At 39.1% G+C, this 9,292-nt stretch overlaps 1 protein-coding gene across 1 annotated transcript in view; it reads left to right on the top strand.

Annotated features, from left to right (window-relative positions):
• Positions 1-9,292, top strand: part of HOXB3 (homeobox B3) — an 88,341-nt gene that overhangs the window by 22,368 nt on the left and 56,681 nt on the right. The window lies entirely within an intron of this gene.

Raw genomic sequence — 9,292 nt, 5'->3', positions numbered from 1 at the left:
ATCAACCCAAATAATCCCAAAATCATCCCAAAGTCCCCTTGAGGTGCCCGGCGGCTCCTCAGCTTCACAAAACCCCCAAAATCATCCCAAAATAATCCAAAATCAACCCAAAATCATCCCAACATCATCCCAAAATCCCCCCAAAATCCCCCCGCGACCTCCCCAGGCTCCATCAGCCCCAAACTCGCCGGATTTTCCCCCAAACCCGCCTCAAGCAAAGAGGGTTTGACTCCCCTGAGTCACAACAAAACCGCTCCCGACCCTTTTCTGGGGTTTATTTCCCTTTCCGGGCGGATTCCCCCAAATTCTGCTCGGCCAGAAAGGGAAAAACACCCAAAATTGTATTAAAAAAGACAAAAAAGGCGCTCCAAACCCAGGATTTGTTCAATCAGAACCCAAAACCAGCCCAGCCCTGAATTAAATCCGATTTTTAGTCGCTCCTGGGCTGGTTTTACCCCTTTAATCTCGAGTTTATCGTGGGAACCGCCAGCGCTCCCAGAGTTTAAAAACAACACGGAATTTTTACCACTCGAGGGGTTGAAAAATAAAATAAAATAAAATAAAATAAAATAAAATAAAATAAAATAAAATAAAATAAAATAATCCGGGAAAAGGCGCGAGGAAAAGCTCGGTTTAAAGTGGAGTTTGGCGAGAAGAAAACTCGGTTTAAAGTGGAGTTGAACGCGAAGCCTCGAGAGGAAAAAGTCGGAACTTACCAAACTTAATCTCTCCCACTGTTTGGGCACTTCTTAAGTGATTTTTGAGAGGGATGTGAAGTGGGGCTGCCAGGTCCCAAACCATTTGCTCGCCTTGCCTTTGGTAATAAATTTTTTTTTAGGTCCTTTTCTTCCTCTTTTTTTTTTTTTTTTTTTTCCTTCTTCTTCTTCTCATATATATATATATATTTATATTTATATATTTTTATAAAATTGTATATATATAATTTTTATATATAAAATTTTTATATAAAAAATTATATATATAAATTTTTATATATAAAAATTTATATATATAAAATTTTTTATATATTATATATATAAATTTTAATAGAAAATTTTATATAGAAAAATTTATATATATTATATATATAAATTTTTATAGAAAATTTTATATAAAAATAATATATATATATAATATTTATTTTTATATATATATATATATAGGGTTTTTTTAATTTTTGCAAAATTTCACTGAAAAAAAATAAAAAATATAATAACTAGGATATGATATTTCTATGTCAAATGGGGCCGGTTTGAGGAGGGGGGGGAAGGTTTTATCTCAACTTTAGGTGGTAAAAGTGGCCGGAGCGAGGCCGAAAATCCCTCACTGGCTCCTCTCCGTCACGTGGGGCCCATAAAAGTTCCCGTTTTATGGTTTTGGGGAGTTGACGGTGCCCGATTTATTTCACATTCCCCAGAATGTTAAGTGACACTTTAACTGCTCGTGGAAAAAAAAAAAAAATATAAGGGGGGGGGGGTAGAGGTGGGGTGAGCGCTTTTCCAGATGAGAGAGAGAAGAAAAACCTCATAATTCAGGTTTTTTGGAGTTTTTTGGGGGGTTTTTTGGGGTTTTTATGGGGTTTTTTTAGGGGGCATTTTGAGTTTTTTAAAATTTTTTTGTGTGTCCTGGTTTTAAGTGCAGACCTCAGTGCTGAAACTCCTAAAATATTCTCTTCTTTTAAAAAAATCACCCCAAAAAATCAACAAAAACACCCCAAAACATCAACAACAATATAAAAAAAACACAACCTCAACTGACCAAAAAATTCTATTTTATGAGGTTGGAATTTCTCCCTGAATTTTTCTCTGTTTAATTGGGATTTTTAGGAGTTTTCAGCCTGCCCAGGGCTGGGCTGGAGTTGTTTCCATCCAGGCCCGGCAGGGAATTTGGTGTGGGAGCAGGAAAGGAAAAAAAAAAAAACACAAAAAAAAGAGGAAAAATGGGTGTAAATTGATTTTTCCAGCCCTCGGTGCCCTGGCGGGGGAATGGGGACTCCAGGCCAAGTTTGGGGAGGGAACTCTGCCTTTGGTTTGTGCTCGGGGTTATTTTGCATTTCAATCCCCTCCACCTTCGCCTTTGGGCTCTTTTCACCTGCTCGCCAAAGAAAAATCAGATTTTTTTTTTAATTATTAATTTTTTTTGGTCTTTTTCTCCACTTGGGGCTTTGCTGCTTTTCTTGTTTGGAGTTTTTTTTGGTTTTGTTTTTTTTTTTTTTTTTTTTTGGTTTTTTTTTTTTTGTTTGTTTGTTTGTTTGTTTGGTTTTTTTGCCTCTGGGATAATTTTTTTCCTTTTCCCCTCCCCCCTCTTTTTTTTCCTTTTTTTTGCCCTTCTTGCTCTTCCTTTTTTTTTTTTCTTTTTCCTTTTTTGCCCTTCTTGCCTTTCCATTTTTTGGCCTTTTTTCCCCTTTTTGCCCTTCTTTATTTTTTTGCCTTTTTTGCCTTTTTTGCCTTCTTTCTTTCTTTCTTTCTTTCTTTCTTTCTTTCTTTCTTTCTTTCTTTCTTTCTTTCTTTCTCTCTCTCTCTCTCTCTCTTTCTCTCTCTCTTTCTCTCTTTCTCTCTTTCTCTCTTTCTCTCTTTCTTTCCCTTTTTTTAACCCTTTTTTCCTTATTTTAATTTCTTTTTTGCTTTTTTTGCCCTTCTTTTTTTTTCCCTTATTTCATCTTCTTTTTTTTTTCTTTTTTCTTATTTTTTTCCCTTCATTATTTATTTATTTATTTTACTTTTTCTTTCTCTCTTTCTTTTAATGCTTTTTTTTTTTTTTTTTTTTTTTTTTTTTTTTTTTTTTTTTTTTTTTTACCTTTCCCCCCACCATTTTTTTCCCCCTCTTTATTTATTTATTTTTTTTTCCCCTCTCATTTTTCCTCGCTCCCCTCCGAGTGTCCACAGTGACATTTCCTCGCTCCGGCCCCGCCATCTGGAGCCCTGAATGGCCACTCTTGTGTCCGGCCCTTGGGGTGCCACACAAAAATAATCACAGGAGGAGCTGCTGCTGCATCTGGAGCCTCCAAACCCTCCCCGCAAGAAGGGGAATTTTTCCCAGAGAGAAAAAAAAAAATCGGGAATAAAATAAAATAAATAAATAAGAGGAGTTTGGGCTGGGCCGGGCAGGTGGAGCCTGGAAAAATTGGGGAAAAAAAAAAAAGAAAAAAAAAAAAAAACCAAACCAAATTTCATGTTTGGAGAGGAGTCTGTGGGTTTTTTGGGGTGTTTTTTAGGTGAAATTGTGTTTTAAGAGTTGTCACTTCTAGAGGGGAGGTGGAGGCGATTCCTCGTTTATTCACACCTGACTCAGCTCCTCCCTCGTCCAAAAAATCAAATTAAATTCAAAACTAACCCAGAGCAAAAGCGCCGGATGAGACTTAGAGCAATTTATAGAATTTTTCCCTTTTTTCCCCTTATTTTTTTCCCTTTTCTTTCTCCCTTTTCTTTCTCCCTTTTCTTCCCCCTCAGCCCACATTTGGTGGACACATGTCCGTCTCTATTTTTATTATTTTTTTCTCTTTTTTTTCCTCCCCCCTTTGGCACTTTGGAGATCATTTTTCCTTCCTGGGGCTGTTTTTCCTCTCCTGCTCCGTGTGAACATCTTTGCCACCCTCAGCTCAGCAAATCTGGGACATTCTGGGGCCTCTCCTGGAATTATTTCCAGCGGATAATAAAGATATTTATGGTGGGGTGATGGGGGAGTTGGTGTTTGGGGTCAAAATTGAGGTTTTAGCCCCAAATTTGGGGAGGTTTGGGGTGGTCTGCTCGTTCCTCACCCTCCTCGTCCTTTCTGGGGAGCAGAAATTGTTTATTTTCTGATCCCAAATCCGAGTTGTTTGGGTTGAAAAAACCCTTTGGCTTTGGGGTGAGTTTGGGATGTGCCTGGACCTCCCAAAAAAACTCGTGTTCCTAAAATTCCTGCGCCTTTCTATCCATAGATTATCCATAAATTATCCGTAGATTATCCATAAATTATCCATAAATTATCCATCAATTATCCATCCATCCATCCATCCATCCATCCATCCATCCATCCATCCCAGAAATTCAATTTTTTTTTGGATATTCCCAGCCAAATTTTCCTTCCAAATCCTCTCCTACCACAGGAACTACAAATTTGGGTTGTGTTTTTATTTTTTAACCTTTAAACTCACCCTTTTTAATTTGTTGGTGCGGCCAATTTGTACTTTCGGGGGGGGTAAAAAGAAGATTTTTTTAATTTTTCAGTGGAGTTTTTAGCTGTGGGGTTTTTTCTTAGTGGAGTTTCCCAATGGAGTTTTTACCTATTGGATTTTTCAGTGGAGTTTTTCAATAGGGTTTTTATCTATTGGGGTTTTCCAATGGAGTTTTTACCTATGGGATTTTTATTATTTTTTTTCCAGTGGATGTTTTGCCTGTGGGATTTTTCAGTGGAGTTTTTCAATGGGGTTTTTATCTATGGGATTTCCCTGTGGAGTTTTTAGCTATTGGGATTTCCCAGTGGATCTTTAGTTGTGGGATTTTCCACTGGAGATTTTAGCTATGGGATTTTTCAGTGGATTTTTAGCTATGGGATTTTCCAGTGGATTTTTAACCATGGGATTTTTCAGTGGGGTTTTTCAATGGGGTTTTTAACCATGGGATTTCCTAGTGGAAGTTTTAGCTATTGGGATTTCTCAGTGGATGTTTAGTTGTGGGGTTTCCCAGTGGAGATTTTAGCCATGGGATTTCTCAGTGGAGATTTTTCAATTGGGTTTTTAGCCATGGGATTTCCTAGTGGAGATTTTAGCCATGGGATTCTCCAGTGGATATTTAGCTATTGGGATTCTCCAGTGGATTTTTAGCTATGGGATTTTTCGGTGGGGTTTTTCAATGGGGTTTTTAACCATGGGATTGCCCAGTGGGGATTTTAGCTATTGGGATTTCCAGTGGATTTTTGGCCATGGGATTCTCCAGTGAATTTCTAGTTATGGGATTTTTCAGTGGATTTTAGCCATGGGTTTTTTCAGTAGAGCTTTTCAATGGGTTTTTTACCTATGGGGTTACCCAGTGGAGTTTTTAGCCATGTGATTTCCCAGTGGAGATTTTAGCTATTGGGATTTCCCAGTGGATGTTTAGCAATGGAATTTTTCAGTGGAGATTTTCAATGGAGTTTTTAACCATGGGATTTCCCAGTGGAGTTTTTAGCTATTGGGATTCTCCAGTGGTGATTTTAATTACTAGGATTCTTCAGTGGATTTTTACCTGTGGGATTTTTTCAGTGGAGCTTTTCAATGGGCTTTTTAGCCATGGGATTTCCCTGTGGATTCTTAGCCATGGGATTCTCCAGTGGACTTTTAGCCAGGGGATTCTCCAGTGGACTTTTTAGCTATTGGGACTTTTGACTGGATGTTTAGTTGTGGGATTTCCCAGTGGAGACTTTAGCCATGGGATTTTATAGTGGATTTTTAGCCATGGGATTTTATAGTGGATTTTTAGCTAATGGGATAACTCCAGTGGATTTTTGGCTATGGGATTTTTCAGTGGAGATTTTCAATGGGGAATTTTTAGCTATTGGGATTTCCCAGCGGATTTTTAGCTATTGGAATATCCCAGTGAAGTTTTTTACCCATGGGATGAGACCCTTGTTGGGGTGACATCAGTTCCCACCCCCTGTCCTGTCCCTCACCTGGATCATCCCATCCCAACACCTTCCAAACCTTCCCAAATTTGGGGCTAAAACCTCAATTTTGAGGCCAAACCCCTCTTCAAACACCAACTCCTCCAACATCCCACCATAAATATCCTTATTATCCCCTGAAATAGCTCACAGGGGACGAAATTTTTATATTATAACCTCGTCCTCCTTCCCACCCATCCCAGGAGCTCTGATTTCCACCTGCAGCAATTTTGGGGAATTTTTTTTTTTTGTGGAGTATTTGGGGAAGTTTGTTTTTTTTTTTTTTTTTTTTTTTTTTTTTTTTTTTTTGTGGGTTTTTATTTTTGTTTTTCCTGCCCCACCAAACCTCCCTTTTCCTGTGAAATGTCATTGTCTCCCATTTTTCCAGCCCTCGAGGGGTCAGGGGCTGAGCACAGGCTTCCCCTCTCTGCCCTTTGAAGGAAAAAATCAATTAAAAACCCAAAAAAAAACCCCAAACCTCACCAAACCCAACCCTTTTCTGGTGCCAAAAGGAAACGCGAGGGGAGTAAACAGGAAAGCGCAGCTCTGACCGTGCAGGTAGGCGGGGAATTTTCATTTTCCTGGGCATTTTTCATCCTTTCTCCCATTTCCATGGCACACGTCAGGCACGGGACAGTCACTCCTTGCGCAGCTGCAGAGCAGGGGATAAACACACGGTGCTTCAGGGATAAACAAAGGGCATTTTGGGGGTAAAAAATGGTATTTATGTAAAATTATCCCATTCCAGGTGAGGAGAGCTCAGGTTTGGGGGTTTTCCCATCACTGAGGGTTTAAATTTGGGGGGTTTTTTAGCCCTAAAAATGCCTCACCTTGAGCTCACCTGGTCCCTAAATAAACCCCCCCATTTGAACAAAATTCCCTTTTTTATTTTAATTTTTTTGCTCCTTGTCCTGTGTGATCACCCTGAGGGTTTCCTGTCATAAACAGGGATTTGAGGTGAAAAAAAAATAAAACAAAAAATCATATTTTTCTCACCCAAAAAAGCCAAGCTCAGGTTGTCCAAACTGCCAGAGCCCAAATGAGCATCAGGATTAATTAAAATCCTCATCAAACTCCCTTTATTTTTAGGGGGGAGCTGAGCAGGAAGGGCCCCCCATGTTTAAGGTGCTGCTGAAAGGTGAAATTTCACCCATAAAAGTCAATTTTGGGATTTATTTAGGAAGAAATGAGAGAGGGAAGGACAGAGGGGGGATTTGTGAGGGGCTCTGGGGGGTTTGGGGGCTGCAAAAAGCAGCTCAGGGGTTGAGGCCAGCTTGAATGTCATTTATTTTATTTTATTTTATTTTATTTTATTTTATTTTATTTTATTTTATTTTATTTTTTTAAAGCTGTTTTTTTGACTTTTCGTGCGGTTCGGGCCTTCAGCGAGGTGGAACATTAAATTAAAATTTTCTCCCATCCCCCCCAAAAAAATCTACCTCGGGCGGCGTTAAAATAAATAAATGAAACAAAAATAAAATAAAATAAAATAAAATATTATAAAATAAAATAAAACAAAATAAAACAAAATAAAATAAAATAAAATAAAATAAAATAAAATAGGATAAGATAAGATAAAATAAAATAAATTAAAATAATAAAATAAAATAAAATAAAATAAAATAAAATAAAATAAACCCCAAGAAAACCAAACTCGGCCAAGGTAACTCAGTTCCAGACTCGCTTCTTCCATTCACCCAAAAAAAAAAAAAAAAAAAAAAAAGTGATTAAAATCAGTTAAAGGATTTAATTAAGAGAATTAAATGAAAACGAAGGGGGCACAAATGAGGCGGGCGAGAAAACACAGAGAGAGAGGAGAGAGAAAAAAAAAAAAAAAAAAAAAAGCCGAGAAAAAAAAAAAAAAAAAAAAAAAAAAAAAAAGCACCAGAGCTATTCTAAACGATTAAATCGCCATTTTAACAGTATAATGGGGTTTGCATACTGAAGAGCGCAATCGGAGCTCATATCTCATCAATAATTCATAGGAGAGGGATCAAACCGAGGTCACCAGACTCTGCTGCTGCTGCTGCGCCCAGCCCGGGGCTGCGGGGCAGAGTTTTTTAGGGAAAATATCAGAAAACATCACCTCTGGCCTCGGGGTTTTTTTTAATTATTTTTTTAATTTTTTTTTTATTATTATTTTTTTTTTTCCCAATGGACCGAATCTCTCCCGTGTTGTTGGGGGAGGGCTCGGACACACCAACAATGTGCTGATTCTGCTGGGAGGGATCTCAGGGATCTCAGATTTTATTTACCCCCCTCATCCCTCACCTCCTGCTTTTTCCTCCCCTTTTCCTCCTGGTTTTTATCCCCTCCTTTTCTCCATTTCTCCCCCTTTTCCTCCTGGTTTTTATCCCCCCCTTTTCTGCATTTCCCCCCCTTTTCCTCCTGGTTTTTATCCCACTTTTCCTCCTTTTTTTATATCCCCCCTTTCTGCTTTTTTCCCCCTTTTCCTCCTGTTTTTTATCGCCTCCTTTTCTGCTTTTTTCCCCCCTTTTCCTCCTGTTTTTTATCCCTCCTTTTCTGCTTTTTCCCTGTTTTTTATCCCCCCTTTCTGCTTTTTTTCCCCCTTTTCCTCCTGTTTTTTATCCCCCCCTTTTCTGCTTTTTCCCTGTTTTCCTTTTTCCCTCCAACCTGTTCTTATTTCCCCCCCTTTTTCTGCTTTTTTCACTTTTTCTCTTGTTTCCCCCTCCTTCTTCTCTTTCCCCTTCTTCTCTTCCCCCCTTTTCTTCTTATTTCTCCCCTTTTTTCTTCTTTTTCTCCCCTTTTTCTGCTTTTTCTCCCCTTTTTCTGCTTTCCTCCCCTTCCTCCTCCTTTTTCTCCCACCTTCTCCTGCTTTTTTTCTTTCCATTTTCTTCTTTTTCTTCCCTTTTCTGCCTTTTTCTCCGCTTCCTCTTATTCCCCCCCTTTTTTTCCCCTCTTTCCCCTCTTTTTCTGCTTTTTCCCTCTCCTTCCTCTTTCCCCTCCTAATTTTCTGCCTTCTCTCCCCTTTTTCTGCCTATTTTCTGCCCCCTTTTTCTGCTTTCCTCCCTCTCTTCCTACTTTTTCCTCCCTTTTCTTCTTTTTTCCCCCTTTTTCTGCCTTTCTCCCCCTTTTTTTTTCTGTTTCCCCCTCTCCCTTTCTGCTTTTTCCTCTTTTCCTCTCCTACTTTTCCCCCCTCTTTTTCTTTTCCCCTTCTTTTTCTTTTCCCCCCTCTTTTTCTTTCCCCCCTCCTCCTTTCCTCACTTTTTTCTTTATTTTCCCCTTTTCCTCCTTTTTTCCCCCCTCTTTTCTTTATTTCCCCCTCTTCCTGCTTCCCCTACACTATTTCCTATATTTTTCCTCCCTATATTCTGCTTTTTCCGCCAAAAAAAAAATCATTTTTTTTTAATAGCCTGACCACTGAACTGCTCCTGACCATCTCTGGCCTCGAGGTTGGAGCTGTAAAATTCTCATATTTCATTTTTCCTGCCGGGGAAGCCCCGGGCCGGTTTCTCCCACCACTCAGTTATTGGGGGATTTATTGGGGGATTTATTGGGGGATTTATTGGGGGATTTATTGAGGGATTTATTGGGATTCTCCCCCCGGGCGGGCCCAGCCCCGCCGTGACCTCCCCGGGAAGGGAAAAAGGGAAAAAAGGAAAAAAAAAAGGGAAAAAGGGAAAAGCTTTTCCCAAAGAAAACCCGAGCCCTC

The sequence above is a fragment of the Zosterops lateralis genome (assembly GCF_965231275.1).
Source record: "Zosterops lateralis genome assembly, chromosome: 24".
Taxonomy (NCBI): Eukaryota; Metazoa; Chordata; class Aves; order Passeriformes; family Zosteropidae; genus Zosterops; species Zosterops lateralis.
The sequence above is the reverse complement of the archived record's forward strand: the minus strand, read 5'-3'. Positions and strand labels throughout refer to the sequence as shown.